The following is a 17,059-nucleotide window of genomic DNA, read 5'->3' on the forward strand; positions in this document are numbered from 1 at the left end:
CTGACTTGTTCTCCTTGAGGTTTAGTCGCTGAAACAACCAATCCTGATCCGTGGGGTGCAGAATGTGTGGAGGAAAAACACAATCGTACCTAGGAGCATGTTTATCGCTGTATTTCCTGACACATTTAACAAGAAGACCTGTGACAATTTCTTCTGGGAGGTTAGGTGGCAGAAGCTCATTACATTAGATTCACAGTTACACCCACGAAAGTAAGAAAATGTGAACCCAAATGCACATCTTGAGGGCCACTTTCTACAATGTGGACTGTAGGTATTTGGGCTTATATCATTCAAGTTGATGCAAGCTGTTGATCCTTTTAGTTAGGTTACATTCGTTGCAATTCCAGGAAGATAAAGATTTATGTAAGGCTCTACCACATTTTAAAATATATATATATATATATTTTGCAATCTCAGTACTCAGATTGTGTGACCTACACCTTGTACTCAGTTGCTACGTCATGTCTGACTCTTTGCAGCCCCATAGACTGTAGCCCACCAGGTTCCTCTGTCCAAGGGATTCTCCAGGCAAGAATACTGGAGTGGGTCACCATTTCCTCCTCCAGGAGATCTTCCCAATCCAGGGAATCGAACCCAAGTCTCCTGCATTGGCAGGCGGATTCTTTGCCACTTGAGCCACCTGGGAGGCCATCTCTAGCTTAGGTAGCTCCTGAAGAAAGGTATGGTTTCTATTAAAATATTAGTTAATTTTCAATGCAGTAATAGATTGGCCTGATTTGTAAAGTAACTTGATGTACTTTATCTTCCCCAAGTGATTCCTATATTTATTGCAATGTATATTTCCTCAAGTTAAAAATTTTGAGATGAGCTCTCAGATACATTCATCTGACCCGACCTCTACTGAACGTCCTTCCTCCTGCAGGTCTCCATAACAATTCAGCCCACTGTTTTCATACTCAGCATTTCCTGCCCTGTATTAAGGCAAGTGGGTCTGGGACATTGTGCTGTTCACCCTCTGCCTCTCATCGGCTACTTGAATAAGTATCAGTTAATATTGAATAAAATATTTTATTCAAAGTATTGAATAAATATAAACATATTCAAACATGTTGCATATGAACCATATTCATAAGTTCTTGGCCCTATGGGGAACACGGATCCAAGTTGAGTCCCAGGGCAGAGAGTCCCTCTGGTCAGAACAATTACTTGCCCATTCAGTACATCACAATCTTTAAGGGTTATTGAGCATGTACTATGTGAGAGTCACTAAGGTTTATTGAGCATGTGCTATGTGAGAGTCCCTTGGACTGCAAGGAGATCCAACCAGTCCATCCTAAAGAAAATCAACCCGAATATTCACTGGAGGGACTGTTGCTGAAGCTAAAGCTGCAATACTTTGGCCACTTGATGCAAGCAGCTGACACACTGGAAAAGACCATGATGCTGGGAAAGATTGAAGGCAAAAGGGGCAACAGAGGATGAGATGGTGGGATAATATCCCTGACTCAGTGGACTTGAATTTGAGCAAACTCCAGGAGACAGTGGTGGGTAGAGTAGCATGGCAGCTACAGTCTCTGGGGTTGCAGAGTCGGACACGATTTAGAGACTGGACAATATCGACAACTGTGTGCTGTGTGCTAGTTCAAGTGCATCCCAGGTAAGCGTTCACTCAGTTCTCATGACTTCCAAGAAGGTGGGTACCATGGTGATCTCCATTTTACAGCTCAGGCACAAAATAAATGACTTGCCCGTCTACCCGGGGGTAGACACTGAACCCAGCACGAAGAATGCAGATGAAGCAGTACAATCTTTGGTCCTGTCCTTACGGCATTGAGAGTCTACAAATAAGCAAGCAGGGAACACTTTACACTATGGCGATAAAAATCAGTAGAGGCTGTAAAGGATGCCACAGGGAGGCATAACCAACTCAGACTTCAGAGTCCATTGACAACCTGCTGCTAATCTGAGGCCCGAGGATGACGGCTCCTGAGAAGGGGCTGGGCATCATAGGGAGTGACCTGGAGAGTCTCAGGAATATAAAAGGTCAGCACGACCGCACCACAGTGGGGTAGGGGGGAGTGGCGGGGAGGGACGCTGGAGAGGTGGCAGGAGCCGACATCATTGACCCATGAGACGCGTTAAGGAGTTTGCACTTGACTCTCAGAGCAGTGGGGAGCCGTTGCAAGGTTTTGTTATCTCCCATTTTAAAGTTTTCAGCGGAAGAATGACGCGATCGTTCCTCAGTATTTTGTATAACCTGTAAGGGGAAAGAATCTAAAAAAAAAAGAAAAAAAAAGGCATGTATGTAAGTGTAACTGAATCACTTTGCTGTATACCTAAAATTAACACATTGTAAGTCAACCACAGTCCAATTAAAAAAGAGAGACATTGATGGATACTTTTGTTTATACTTAAGGAAATTGCTAAGCATAAGCATATCTAATGTATGTGTGCATGCTAAGTCTCTTTAGTCGTGTCTGACTCTTTGTGATCCTATGCACTATAGCCCACCAGGCTCCTCTGTCCATGGGATTCTCCAGGCAAGAATACCGGAGTGGGTTGCCATGCCCTCCTGCAGGGGAATTATCCCAACCCAGGGAGTGAACCAGTGTCTACCGGCTTTGGCAGGTGAGTTCTTTACCACTAGCACCACCCGGGAAAATCTTGTCATGTAAAACGTAGTATAAATTTAATTCTATCCAATGAACTGTTTCCCAACCTGTTAAAAAATATTAAATAGTAATAATAAAAAAACCTAGCATGCCTTTTTAGATTTTAAGAAGTGTCAGATAAATCCAAATGTCCTAAAAAGGCACTCTCATGGGGTCAAGATTGTGTAAGGGAGGCAGTAACATTCATTCAATCTTTCACAAACCGACTTGACGGACATGAGTTTCAGCAAGCTGGTGATGGACATGGAGGCCTGGCGTGCTGCAGTCCATGGGGCCACAAACAGTCGGACACGACTGAGCAACTGAACTGAACTGATCAGAAACTGAAGGATGTATTTCCTCTGCCACTTTCCTTAAGCCTAACACAGGCAATCTGCTTGAATTGTCACTAGTTTAAAATGTAAACTTCTAAAACGAAAGCTGCCCAGATTGGCAGCAATATATTGGAGGATAAAAACATGAGCTGGTTTTTTTTTATTTTTTTAAGAAATCACTTGGAAGTTAATCCTTGGAGTTGCACATTCATGGATTAGAACACATGGTGAAGATAAAGATTGACTAGCAAGATTTCTTGGATAGAAGCAAATTAATACATATTCCAAGGAGCAATGCAGAATATGAAGAATGTTCATTGTATGGACTGTTTCAGAACACTGCCATAAAGACTGGTAAACTAACAACCTATTGTTTGACATTTGCAGGAAGGATGTTGGATGGAGTAGCTTTCCTTGGCCTCCTCGCCGTGGATCTGAGGCCTTATTTGGGCATATTGCTCTGCGCTATATGAGCAGATGCGCTGAGAAAGTAAATAAAACTCTTTCCTCCTGGTGTCTGGGTCAGGATGAAGCTCTTTTAACCTTTACACAGGGTACAGCAAGAGCTGAGCACAGTAGAATGGGCCCTCAGGTAAGACCACAGGAGCCATCTGGAGTGCAAAGGGGCAAAGGAAAGTATCTTAGTCAACTCTGCTGCCATAACAACATGCCGTAGACTCACACGGCAACCTGCATCAGTACTCTTGCCTGGAGAATTCCACGGGCAGAGGAGCCTGGCGGGATACGGCCCATAGGACCACAAAGAGCCAGACACTACTGAACTGACTTATCACGAAATTCCAGGGCCTTAAGTAAGAGACCTTTATTTTTCACAAGCTGGAAGCTGGAAGTCTGAGGGTGCCGAGTAAGGTCAGCTTCCTCCAGGCTGGTACGTGGCCAGCCTCTCACCTTGGCTCGCATGGTGGGGAGAGAGTGCTGGTCTCTCGTCCTCTTTTTATAAGGGCACGGCTTCCTTCATGGGACCCCCACTCTCACGACTGCACCTAAGCCTCATCGCCTCCCAAAGGGCCCATCTCCAAATATTAAGACCATCACAATGAGGGTTAAAGCTTCAACATGTGGAGCTGGGGGGACAGACATTCGAACCACAAGAAGCAAGTTCAAAGCGAGGAACAAGCTCTACTGAACTTGGGACTGTCTGTCCATCTAGAGGATCTCTCCATTTTGATAAGAAACAATTCTATTGCTTATAGTTTTGACTTTCTTTTTCTCTCTCTCTAGTTTTTTTCCTTTCTTATTTTACTCCTTTTCTCCTTCCTTCTTTCCTTCTTGTTGCTGGCATCAGCAATTTGCAATTAATGGACTAAAAGTTCTATTTCTGTTTTCTCTGAGGTCAAACCCATTAATGGCAATGGACTTTAGGCAGCCCTTCATCCAACTGTAACTTAATTTGGAATTTTATATTTCTAATTTAGAAAAAAGCCCTATATGCAGAAAACTGAATATGAATTAAACAATTATTTCCTATTAAAAGATGAAAGTTTAAGGAATAAAAGAATCTAGCCTGTCAAATTAGAAATGAAGGTATATACCATCTTAAATAAGTGTTGTTTCAGCTGTTTAATAGAACCTCCCTGGGAGTACATGAGATGTAGGTGATAATAGTTACTATGGCACTAATAATTTAGCTCTCCAAAATGAAAGTTTTAATTGCACCCTTAAAAACTTTGACCATCAACTACTGCAAAGATTTCCTCTAGAAGACACACACGTACATTTCTTTATATAAGTTTGACACTGGCCAAATAATAGGTCAGTAATTAGATGCTTGGCCATTTATAAAATCGGGGAAAAAAGACATTTAAAATCATGTAGTGTGCGTTAGCCCAGGAAGCATGATATTACATTTTGCTCCTTAAATTCCTACATATTTGGCAGGTTATTTCACTTACTCTCAGTTATTGATATTGATGGAACACTCTGTATTGTAATGTGGCAGGTTATTAAATCTCAAGGCCACTCATCATAATTTATGTTGCCATAGTTTGAAATACTGCAATCAGGATTGGTACTTAAGATATTCTTGTGTGTGGGACAGGGAGGAATGAATAGCTTTTTTCTCATTGAAAGGACTTCTTTCCCCTTCTGTCTAGGAGAGCTCTGGCTACACCAGAGCTTGGCAGGGCATTTTGTCTCTCTCCACATCTGATGAGACCCTTTGCAAACTCCTCCTGTTGCTTTGCATGCGTGCTCAGTCGCTTCAGTTGTGTCCAACTCTTTGCGATCCCATGGATTGTAGTCCACCGGTCTCCTCCGTCCATGGGATTCTCCAGGCAAGGATCCTGGATTGGGTTGCCATGCCCTCCTCCAGGAGATCTTCGCAATCTGGGGATCAAACCTGCATCTCCATGTCTCCTGTATTGCAAATGGATTCTTTACTACTGAGCCACTGGGGAAGCTGCTTGTTGCTTTGGCTTTATTTAATTCCCTTAGCCCTGTTTGCCAAAATAGTTTATCTTTCTATATACAGTCCCCATTGTTTCCTAACTGTTTTAATCACTTCCAAGTCATTCTAAAAAGAAAATAACTGTAATAAAATGCAATTATCAATGCTGGCAGTATTGGATTTTTAAAGAAGTAAAGCTCCTTAACTCATAGCTCATGAAACAGTCTTTATTTTGTAGGTTTGTGTGACTTTATCCCAGTACAAAAAGCATTATCATGAAGCATCATAAATAAGGAGAAATAATGAAATACTAATTTGAGCCAACCAGGCACTAAAATAGCCACATTCCTGACCACTTGCCCCCTGAGACTTGCTCCTCCCACGGGTCTTCCGCTTTCAACAAATGGCAATGGTTCTTCCCAGTTACTTAGGCTTCAGATCCAGTTATTTGTGGTATCTCTCCTCTCAGAGCAAATCCTGCTGCCGTGACCTTCAGAGTCCTCGACCCAAGTCTTTTCACCATCTCTGCACACACCACGCTGGTCCCAGCCACCGTGACACTGGCTGGACACCTCAGAGCCGCCAGGCTCTTTCCTTGGCTTCCCCTTGGTCCTCTAGAATCCTCACTCAATAGCTACATGAGAGGATCTTTTTGTTATGGGGGCGGATTGGTGCCCTCTGCTCAGTCCTGAGACCCTTCACACCAATTCAAGGAAACGACAGAGCCTCAAAATGGTGGCCTGGCGTTCTGACCTTACCTGGCCCCCTTGAGTTCTCGCTCTTTCCTCTCCAGCCATCCTGGCCCCGCACTGATCTTCCCAGCTCAGAGCCTTGGTGGGTGCTGGTCTTCCCACCTGGACACATTCCTCCCTCATTTCCCATTAGAGCTTCTACTTCACCACTTGCTGGTTGGTTGTTACTCAGATATCTCATCCTGAGGCCATCTTGACCACTTGATTTAAAAGCTTCAGCCCTCCTATGACATGCTGTGTACACACATATGGTACACTGTGTATTTATTGGGTATCTTTTACCGCTCCCACAACCACCACCACAGAATGTGAGTCTGTGATGACTGAGACGTGCTTGTGATTTTTAAAATGTGTTATTATTGTTGTTATTGTTTTTGATCTCTTGGCCATGCCACTAGGCATGTGGGATCTTAGTTCTATGTGTGCATGCATGCTAAGTCACTTCAGTCATATCTGACTCTTTTGTGACCCCCATGGACTATAGCCCGTGGGCTCCTCTGTCCATGGAATTCTCCAGGCAAGAATACTGGGGTGGTCTGCCATGCCCTCCTCCAGGGGATCTTCCCGACCCAGGGATTGAAGGCACATTTCCTTCATCTCCTGAATTGGCAGGTAGATTCTTTACCACTGAGCCACCTGGGAAGGCTTAAGTATTAAGTCTTAGTAGCACAGATACAATTACCCTCAGATCAAACAATCCCTTTCTGACCACCAAGTCCTCTTTTTCCACTCTATTACTAATGTACATTAATTTTTCTCATCCTAAACTGTCTGCTTCTTTGAGGAAAGGAGCTACATACTTCTCCCCATTTCAAATCTTCCTGGGATGCTAAGTTCTAAGTTTTATCTAAGTAACTTGTTTGCAGACCTGGAATAGACTGATCTCAAGCGTTCCCTGAGTTTATCTGCTAAGAATTCACTTAATTCCTGTGAATTTCAAGTTGACCCCACCGCAGCCTTATTACTTCATACTCTTTTGGAGTTCTTGGCTAAGTGCGTACAAGGTCATAAACAAATCTTTTAATCATATACTTTTCCTGTTCCTGTTTTTATAACACATGATGAAAAATTGTTTATAAATATGGGATTTAACTATTTTTATTTCAACTGACAAAGACTGTAGGTAAGATTTCACTTTTATAAAGTCAATATTTTGGGACTCTTTTTAATATATTCATAGTATTGAGGCTTAAAAATGTTTTCTGGGGGAAGTATCATTACATACCAGTGCTTGGAAGAATTCCTGGGGAAAATGGATGCTATAGATCCACAGGGGATGGTGTTTGTTAGGGAGCCACCTGGTGCGGGGGGAAGAGTTCAGCCTCTGATGTTTGGTCCCAGTCTCCCCGCTCACCTCGTCCACCAGGAAGGGCAGGACTCAGCCCTGGATGGGTGGAAGCCAGGTGCTCCCTCAGCTGTCATCCAGCTGCCTGCACACTCAGCCTGAGCCGGTGGGATGTGTAAGCAATTTTGAACTAATCGTCCTTTTGCCTTGTTGGGGGCACCTCCACAGCTGCACTCACACGTGACCTTGGACCTCCTCCTTCGTAATGGCTCTCATGCTTGGACAGAGACGGGGTATGCACAACACAAAATTGTGGTGATGACGCTAATCCTCAGCTGCTCCACACTGTGGGAGAGGATGGGCCTTTCAAGGTCTGTGGGAAAGCAGGGATGGAAAGCAGAAACCAGCCTCACATTTGTTTTTGTTTTTCTTTTTCCTATTTCTCCATATTTAGTTTAGAACTGACAATGGACTCCTACATATCTCAACTCATGAGTTGTTAACAGTGTAGAGCCATCACTTCTTGGCAAATAGATGGGGGAAAAGTGGAAACAGTGACAGATTTTCTTTTCTTGGGCTCCAAAATCACTGCAGGCAGTGACTGGAGCCATGAAATTAAAAGGCGCTTGCTCTTTGGAAGAAGAGCTATGACAAACCTAGACAGCTTATTAAAATGCAGACATATCACTTTGCTGACAAAGGTCCACATAGTCAAAGCTATGGTTTTTCCAGTAGTCATGTATGGATGTGAGAGTTGGACTATAAAGAAAGCTGAGCACTAAAGAATTGATGCTTTTGAACAGTGGTGTTGGAGAAGACTTTTGAGAGTCCCCTGGACAGCAAGAAGATCAAACCAGTCAATTTTAAAGGAAATCAACCCTGAATATTATTTGGAAGGGCTGATGCTAAAGCTGAAACTCTAATACTTTGGCCACCTGATGCGAAGAAACAACTCATTGGAAAAGACCCTGATGCTGGGAAAGATTGAGGGCAGGAGGAGGGGTTGGGCAGAGAATGAGACGGTTGGATGGCATCATTGACTCAATGGATAAAAGTTTGAGCAAACTCCAGGAGATAGTGAAGGACAGAGAAGCCTGGCATGCTGTAGTCCACGGGATATCAAAGAGTGGGACATGACTTAGCAAGTGAGCAATAACAACAAGGAGCTATTTGCTAACTTTGTTTTTTAAGAAACCAGGACATCTTCGCTTGGGGTAGCATCCGTTCCCGGGTACCATTCAGCACCTACCTACCCTGTGCCTGACAGGCGTGTGACAATTCTGGATCTTGTGTGAGATAAAAGCCACCAAGCCCCTACTTTCTACCTCCCAGCCTCTGAGGTCTATGTTAGCTCAATTGGAGAATAGTTAATAAGTTGTCAGAAAGAATTTACCCATGGATATTTCAATTATCTTTTATCATATCCCCATGAACTGTAAAGCAATAAAACACAATAAAGTCATTCTAATCTTACTTTAAATGATTTTAGAAACAATAGAATTCACTAGCCAACTATGTCAGAAATCTTTTGGTGAAAAAGTGTGGATATCCTTATCTTGATTTTTTTTCAATTCATTTTTCTTGAAGCTTAGGAGTGTTATGAATGTATATTGGAATGTAACTAAGGAATTCCATTGCCAGTTAAAAGATACTTTACTGGATGCCCATATAAATAACCTTCAGTGAGGACATACTTTACATTCTATTTGGGATGCTAAATACAGAAGAAAGTCCATTGAAACACTAACCCCTGGGGCTCATATGAACTTAAGTCTTTTCCACAAAGGAGCAAAAAGCAAACACTAACAAGTCCAACAAACGTAACCATCCCAGTCAGTCAGTGAAGTTGCTCAGCTGTGTCCCACTTTTTGCTACACCATGGACCGTAGCCTCCAGGCTCCTCCGTCCACGGGATTTTTCCAGGCAGGAATTCTGGAGTGAGTTGCCATTTCCTTCTCCAGGGGATCTTTCCAACCCAAGGACCTCCCGCATTGCAGGCAGACGCTTTACCGTCTGAGCCACTAGGTAAGCCACCAGTCAGTTAGTTTAAGGCTAAAATGTAAAGTCTGTTTTATGAGCCCAGTGTATTTTCTTTGACAAAACGTTTATTTATCAGACCAAAAAGCTAGGGAAATAGATTTTTCAACACAAATTATATCACCAGGTAGAATTCTAGTAATATAACGAGCAACACATGAGTCAAGTGTAGAAAGAGTTAAACCAGATATAATAATTCAGAAGTATTGTTGCTTTAGATTTGGGAAAAAATAGAAATCAACCTGAATTATTCACATTTTGGAAGATATATGCTTTCAGCAAACATAGAATACACACATACATATATTGTGTTTTATTGCTTTATAGTTTGTAGGGATATGATAAAAGACTATTAAAATATCCAAGGGTAAATTCTTTCTGATAACTTATTAAGTGGGCTTTCCTGGTGGCTCACATGGTAAAGAATCTGCCTGCGATGTAGGAGATCTGAATTTGAACCCTGGGTCAGGAAGATCCCCTGGAGAAGGAAATGACAACCCACTCCAGTATTTTTGCCTGGAGAATCTCATGGACAGAGGAGCTTGGTAGGCTACAGTCCACGGGGTCACAAACAGTCAGATAAAGCTCAGTGATTAAGCACACACTCACACACATACACTTTCAGCAAATATGAAATACACACATATAGGCATGCAGTCAAAGCAAGGCATGCATGGCTAAAGATGCACACACACGCAGTGTGTGTTTGCATGCCAACATAAATTACCCTCATGTTCACTTTTGGTCAATAATAAATTATAGACCAATTTTTCTTTGTTTTGAATCGACTGTATGTTTGTTCCATAGGCCCAGGCACACGCGCAGCTCATATGAGGGACACTCAGTAAATATTTGCTAACTTTGACTTCACTGAATTGAATGAGTTTAGGACTGTGTAACAGAATCCCTGCTTTACAGGAACCCACTCGCATCAGATAGTACTGGACTGAACCAAGTCAACATTCTCATTGCCGAACACTCTCCGTTTTCCAGGGTACCTTCAACACTTAGATGCAAACGCTGGGGACAGAATACTCTAAGCTGGTAAAAGTGTGTTGATCCTTGCCTTCTAAAGTAGCACCTTTACAAAACAAAAACAAGTGACTATTTTGCTTCCCTTTGTCTTGTTCTATTTTCGGCTTCTCTGACACAGTATCAGTTTTTCTAATAAATCTCCAGCGCAGAAAGGAAACAATACCCAAATTCTGGAAGTGGGACAAACTGTTAACTGAACAACTAAAACTAAGCGCATCATTTTGCCAAACCTGGGGGAAAGTTAACATGAAAAGGGGACAGGCTGAAACAATTCTCAGGATTTTTGTTCTGTGAATTTCCAAACTGGGCCTTCACTTCCACCTAAAGACCTCTGTAGAGTCTAAATTTCTCTTTCAAAGTGTTCCTTTTTAAATTTTTTTCTCATTGAGGAATAAACACGACAAAGGGCTTCTGTTTTTGCTCTTCAGGTTAAACCAGCAGAAGCAAAGGGCCTCTGTTTTCCTTAAGTGTGACCCCTCCTGCGTGGAAACGAGGAAGGACAAGCTGGCGTGTCTGAAGTGACCTCTTCTGGGCAGGATGTGGAAGGCTGATGGGTCTCCTTAAGCAAGACCTTCCAACGTATCTAATCTAAAGTAAATAATGTTCCAATATCCTCAGGTGGAGAACTCACATTCCTAAAGGCTTTCCTGGGCAAGGAAAAGGTCAGTAAAAATAACCCAAATAAAACGGCAACCCAGATAAGATTATCACACAACAGACCGAAGAACTGCTTGGTGGTGATGGTCAATCTCTGCAGAAATGTTCCGTCAACAAGCGAGCCATAAAAGGAGCCAGAGTGCACGGAGTTTATTGGTCTCATGGGAACAAAATATTGATCAGACAAGGTAGTGCCACTTGATAATCTTCAAACGCTGCTCAAGTAACTGGTTACTGATTTGAAGAGTACAGCAGATAATTTTTAAATAATTTCTTCAGTGTGAAAGAAAAGCACCATAAAGCAGGTGAAGAAATATGAAGTGCTAATTCAGGTGATTTTATGGTAGAGCCATAATTCCCTTTTAAGATAGAAACCTTGATCAGGGAGATGATCAGTGTTGGGTCTTTGCCTTTTGAAACTGTAAAAACAGATGAAGAGCAAGGCAAATATAAAGTGAGTTACATACACACAAATGCCCCCAAATAAGTATATTCACAGAGATTCACAGACTTTTCCTGCAATTTCCCATTTATCAGAAAGAGTGGGGAGTCTTGAGTTTTAACCACACAGTGGATTTGACTCTACTTAGATTCTAAGCATAATTACACTTTTTCCTGCAGATGTAACACTTTCTGAAAAGGAAGTCCTTTTGAAGTCTAGGAAGAAAGAAGAGACCCCAGGTGAATGGTTTTTCTCTGGGGACTGATCTTACAATCGTTAGATAATATGGACCATTAAGTCATTTCCATAAAAACTGGGGTAGTGATGCTTTTCAGCTTGCTTTGTAGAATGAAGAAAATCAACAATGCTATTTTCTGACATACAAAGACCATCCCTTTTCCCACCATTAAATTATCTGTCCAATTTTAGAATCATTTTGGTATTTACCAGACACCAAACTACCTTCAGACATTCTCTACTCTCTGCGTCTCTAAACTGCTCCTGGTTTACTTTCTGTTCTGAATTTGTGTAGAGCTGCCAACTGCATGATAAAAAAAGGAAAAAGTGAAAAAGAGTTTGTTTTTGCTTCTTTGGTTTCAATTAACATCTGCCATCTCCCTGACCTGAGTTCTGACAACACAATTGCTATGAAATATTGGTTTTAACTTAAAACCAGAAATCTTGAGTGTAGGTTTCTGCCAAATAGGTGCTAGTTAGAACCAGCTGCCTGGAGCGGAACTACTAAGTGCTTGAAGGTTGCCTCTGATCTGAGCCAGTCTCCCCGGCAGAGCCCTTTCAAAGGAGAAACTGCCAGAGTGGATTCGTCTCCAAGATGGATGAAGATTTATCTATAGCCCAATCAATGTGTCATTTCTCTTCTTGTTTAGTTTATCATTGGGTAGATCCCAAAGTTAAGCCGAAGTAATGAACGATAGCTATATTTAGAAACTTAGAGCAATTATCTTGGGATATAGACCGTGGTGGGAAGGTGTGTGCATTTGAGGGTGTGAAAGAAAAGAATTGGAATATCAATAAATCTGCAGACTACAATCATGGAACACATGTTTGGGGGAAGTGGCCTGAATTGTGGGTGTCTGATGGAAACTGCGAGCCGAAACAGGCTCAAATCACTCCTCAACATACCTGTGCCACAGGTGACCCTGGATCATCAACAGCAATCAAAAGCTTAAGTAATGGAAACAATTCTCTGTGGGTAGAATTGGCCATGGTCATCTCATTAAGCACACAGATCTGTGTTCAACGTAATTAGTCATCTAATTACTCATCCAAAATTAGTGCATTCATATGCCTAATTAATTATAATTTCATTCATACTACCCTGTTGGTAATGCTTTTGTTCTCTGTTCCAACAAATCAAGTGGCGGAGGAACATATTTGATCTGGAAATTGATTTGGGTTGCGTCTCATCATAAACATATTAAAACACTAATGAATAAAACAGTGAGAGTGTTAATTTCCATAATAAAGATAACACCCCCTCAACTATTAACTCTTTCTAAGGAATGTCGGTTTCAAACATTAGAGCCGTTTACCTCACAGAACCTCAGATGGAAGGTCGAGGTCGAAAGAAGATCTGAGTTCAGATACACCCAGTACTAACAATGGACGTTTTCCAGGTGGCTAAGTGGTAAAGAATCTGAGTGCCAACCCAGGAGCTGCAGGAGACCTGGGCTCCATCCCTGGGTCAGGAAGATCCCCTGGAGAAGGAAATGGCAACCCACTCCACTATTCTCGCCTGGAGAATCCCATGGACAGAGGAGCCTGGTGGGCTACAGTGTGTGGGGTTTCAAAGAGTTGGGCACAACTTAGCAACCAAGCAACAATAACAACCTGTGCACATAAGAATGAAAATTAGTGTAGAGCACAGAAAACCTGGGATGTAGAGGGCTGTTGGGTTTCTTATGAACAAAACAGATTGTACACTATTTTTTGGTCCACTGTTCATAGCTGAACCAGGTAAGATTATTCAGAAAAGATAGCCTACTGTATAGCACAAGGAACTCCACTCAGTGCTCTGGGGTAACGTAAATGGGAAGGAAATCCAAAAAGGAGAGGATGTATGTATACATACAGCTGATTCACTTTGCAGTACAGCAGAAACGAAAACAACATTGTAAAGCAACTACTGTTCAAGTCGCTAAGTTGTGTCCGACTCTTTGCAACCCCATGCAGCACGCCAGGTTCCCTGTCCTTCACCGTCTCCCCGAATTTGCTCAAACTCACGTCCACTGAGTCCGTGATGCCATCCAACCATCTCATCCTCTGTCACCCCCTTCTCCTCTTGCCCTCAGTCTTCTCTTCTTTCCTCAACTGGGACCTTTTCCAATGAGTCAACTCTTTGAATCAGGTGGCCAGAGTACTGGAGCTTCAGCTTCAGCACCGGTCCTTCCAATGAAAGCAACTATACTCCAATATAATTAATTTTAAAATAATAAAAGTAAAAATAAATAAGATCATCTCATCTGAAAATTGTATGATAGTCAATCTACGCTTTTAGTGTTTTTTCCCAGAAAAGTAGTGAACAGCTGTTTCTAGGGGATTGATCATGCCCTAGTCACCAGGGGCTTTGAATTTTGACTCATTTAATCCTCTCAACTGACCATAGAAATGGCCGCTATATTGGCTTCGTTTCCCAGAAAAGAAAATTGAAGCCCAGAAATATTAGATCACGTGCCTGAAGCCACCAAAGGGGGGCCAGTGAAAAACTGTTCTTTTAGGAAATCAACTGTCACGCGATCTGTTCTGAGTTTTGTCCCAGAAGCATGGTAGAAATAAAACACTACTGACTCTGAAGATTGAATACGAAGAATATTAATAAATATTGGCTCTTTTTTCCTTTTCATTTTTGACTATACTTGTGATCTGCATTGACTTTCAAGCTCGACCATGGAAAAGGCGCCAGGCAGATGCCCACTGCCTGCCTCAAACTCTGTGTGTGCTAACGGGACAGCGTGTGACACTGTGAGCTTCAGTTCAGTTCAGTTCAGTCGCTCATTCGTGTCCGACTCTTTGCGACCCCATGAATTGCAGCACGCCAGGCTTCCCTGTCCATCACCAACTCCCAGAGTTCACTCAGACTCACGTCCATCGAGTCAGTGATGCCATCCAGCCATCTCATCCTCTGTCATCCCCTTCTCCTCCTGCCCCCAATCCCTCCCAGCATCAGAGTCTTTTCCAATGAGTCAACTCTTTGCATAAGGTGGCCAAAGTACTGGAGTTTCAGCTTTAGCATTATTCTTTCCAAAGAAATCCCAGGGCTGATCTCCTTCAGAATGGACTGGTTGGATCTCCTTGCAGTCCAAGGGATTCTCAGGAGTCTTCTCCAACACCACAGTTCAAAAGCATCAATTCTTCAGCACTCAGCTTTCTTCACACCCACACATGACCACTGGAAAAACAATAGCCTTGACTAGACAGACCTTTGTTGGCAAAGTAATGTCTCTGCTTTTGAATATGCTATCTAGGTTGGTCATAACTTTCCTTCCAAGGAGTAAGCGTCTTTTAATTTCATGGCTGCAGTCACCATCTGTAGTGATTTTGGAGCCCCCAAAATAAAATCTGACACTCTTTCCACTGTTTCCCCGTCTATTTCCCATGATGTGATGGGACCAGATGCCATGATCTTCGTTTTCTGAATGTTGAACTTTAGCCAACTTTTTCACTCTCCTCTTTCACTTTCATCAAGAGGCTTTTTAGTTCCTCTTCACTTTCTGCCATAAGGGTGGTGTCATCTGCTTATCTGAGGTTATTGATATTTCTCCCGGCAATCTTGATTCCAGCTTGTGCTTCTTCCAGCCCAGCGTTTCTCATGATGTACTCTGCATATAAGTTAAATAAGCAGGGTGACAATATACAGCCTTGACGTACTCCTTTTCCTATTTGGAACCAGTCTGTTGTTCCATGTCCAGTTCTAACTGTTGCTTCCTGATCTGCATATAGGTTTCTCAAGAGGCAGGTCAGGTGTTCTGGTATTCCCATCTCTTTCAGAATTTTCCACAGTTTATTGTGATCCACACAGTCAAAGGGTTTGGCATAGTCAATGAAGCAGAAATAGATGTTTTTCTGGAACTCTCTTGCTTTTTCCATGATCCAGCAGATGTTGGCAATTTGATCTCTGGTTCCTCTGCCTTTTCTAAAACCAGCTTGAACATCTGGAAGTTCATGGTTCACATATTGCTGAAGCCTGGCTTGGAGAATTTTGAGCATTACTTTACTAGTGTGTGAGATGATGCAATTGTGTGGTAGCTTGGAGCATTCTTTGGCATTGCCTTTCTTTGGGATTGGAATGAAAACTGACCTTTTGCAGTCCTGTGGCCACTGCTGAGTTTTCCAAATTTGCTGGCATATCGAGTGCAGCACTTTCACAGCATCATCTTTCAGGATTTGGAATAGTTCAACTGGAATTCCATCACCTCCACTAGCTTTGTTCGTAGTGATGCTTTCTAAGGCCCACTTGACTTCGCATTCCAGGATGTCTGGCTCTAGATCAGTAATCACACCATTGTGATTATCTGGGTCGTGAAGATCTTTTTTGTACAGTTCTTCTGTGTATTCTTGCCACCTCTTCTTAATATCTTCTGCTTCTGTTAGGTCCATACCATTTCTGTCCTTTATCGAGCACATCTTTAAATGAAATGTTCCCTTGGTATCTCTAATTTTCTTGAAGAGATCTCTAGTCTTCCCTATTCTGTTGTTTTCCTCTGTTTCTTTGCATTGATCATTGGAAGGCTTAGCTCTCTGAAAATAGAGGGCAATTACTGAGGTGCACTGCTTTGAAGTAAATCTGAATTCTCGTAGGGGTTTAGAAGCTGAAATGAAGAAGAGAGTGCTAGCTGCCCGCAGCCAAGTGCTCTCAGAAGGACAGGAGTTTGGGATCACTTCTTCAGGATCGGTTACTAATTACTAACCTGAAAAATTGTCCTAATTCCTGACACACTGGGATATTTTGTTGTGGCTTAGGGCTGGCTCTGAATTACCATCTCTCCCTTACCCTCATGGAGTGTCCCCTACATAAAAATGAGTCCTGTTCCAAGAGCCTGTTCTTAAGTCCCGTTTGTTCCTAAGTCCAACAAAGTTAGGCTAGGAACCCAACTAACGGGCTTCCCAGGTGGCTCAGTGGGTGAAGAACCTCCTGCAGTGCAGGAGACCCCGGAGATATGGGTTCAGTCCCTGCGTCGGAAAGATCCCCTGGAGGAGGGCACGGCAGCCCACTCCAGGACTCTTGCCTGGAGAATCCCACGGACAGAGGAGCCTGGCAGGTACAGTCCGTGGGGTCACAAAGAGTCGGACATGACTGATCAACTGATCAACTGAGCACAGCACTCAGTCCTCAGCTAACACAATCGGCTGTATAGTACTGTACTGTAATAGGTTTATGGTACTTTTCACACAAATAATACATTAAAAAACAAACAAAAACAATAAAACATTTTTAATCTTCCAGTAACATACCTTGAAAAGTACAGCAGTCCAGCAC

The sequence above is a fragment of the Bos indicus x Bos taurus genome, chromosome 12, assembly GCF_003369695.1.
Source record: "Bos indicus x Bos taurus breed Angus x Brahman F1 hybrid chromosome 12, Bos_hybrid_MaternalHap_v2.0, whole genome shotgun sequence".
NCBI lineage: Eukaryota > Metazoa > Chordata > Mammalia > Artiodactyla > Bovidae > Bos > Bos indicus x Bos taurus.